Genomic DNA, 1,498 nt, shown 5'->3' on the forward strand with positions numbered 1-1,498 from the left:
CTAATACATCGTGATGCAATATTTCCCCCGTGAGATACAAGTCCGTAGATATTCCTTTCAATATCGACGTGCCCGCTCCAACGCACAGCGCAACGGTTTTAATGTTACCGTCTAAAATGTAGTAATAATGACGCAAAATAGCAATTGTATATTTATATCGCCCATTGAGCTTGCAATTTTCTTTTTTAGCAATAAATTTTTATTTTTGTTAAGATCTCACGCGCGCACGTGCTAATCTTACGTGCTTCAGATCAGTTTGTTGCTTCATCAAATTTACTGCTTCGTCGACAGATACGCGGTTCTTCAAGGTACACAATTTTCCTAATCCATAAGTCGGATTACTGTCATTTCTTTTACGAAAAAGACGCACGGGCTAAGGATTGTAATTCATGTAGTTATTGTAATCCCTCACGAAAATATTACATTCGACGGACCACACGCGTGTAGTTATTGTAATACAAATATTACAGTGGCCAATTTATTATAGTAGCGACACATATTATAAGGCTACAATTTATTACAATACAAGTTATTACACAGATCGGAACATACACACGTGTGGTTACTACAGTATGTATAATATTATTGAATTAAAATTAAATTAAAATTATAATATTATTATATTAAAAAAGTTACAATATAATAAATACTCTAATTCATATATACATATAAATATCTATTAAGTGTGATATACATCCCAAAAAGGTCGGGACACCTAAATATCTCGGGAAATATAAGTTTTACAGAAAAGTGTTTTAGACAAAAGTAATATGGTTTAAAAATATTTATTTACTGATCCTATCAGTTTGACTTTGGGTTGCGTAGCCAAGGTCAGGTCAAGGTTACATTGATTTTCTTAAATGGAACACCCTATTTTTGATTCAAGAATCTAATAGCTGATGTCGAGAGATTTCCAAAACACTATAATGAAATATTTTTTCATGAAGTACTTTTCAAGTTATAATGCTTCAAAGTTACAATATTGCCGGCACTAGCATTACCCAAAATATTTAATTTTGGAGACTGGCCAGTCAAGGCGAGATCGGTCGGTGATCCGTGAATCTTGACCTTCAGTTAACGCACAAACAAAATGGCCAGTCTCCAAAATCAAATATTTTGGGTAATGCTAGTGCCGGCATTACTGTAACTTTGAAGCATTATAACTTGAAAAGTACTTCATGAAAAAATATTTCATTATAGTGTTTTGGAAATCTCTCGACTTCAGCTATTAGATTCTTGAATAAAGAATCAAAAATAGGATGTCCCATTTAAGAAAATCAATGTAACCTTGACCTGACCTTGGCTACTCAATTCAAAATCAAACTGATAGGATCAGTAAATAGATATTTTTAAACCATATAACTTTTGTCTAAAACATTTTTATGTAAAACTTATACTTCCCGAGATATTTAGGTGTCCCGACCTTTTTGCGACACCCTGTATAATGTAGGTATATATATTAATATTTAATGATACGCGGAAATAGTCATATAAATAT

The sequence above is a fragment of the Wasmannia auropunctata genome, unplaced genomic scaffold (genome assembly GCF_000956235.1).
Source record: "Wasmannia auropunctata unplaced genomic scaffold, wasmannia.A_1.0 LD335533.1, whole genome shotgun sequence".
In the NCBI taxonomy this organism is placed as follows: Eukaryota; Metazoa; Arthropoda; class Insecta; order Hymenoptera; family Formicidae; genus Wasmannia; species Wasmannia auropunctata.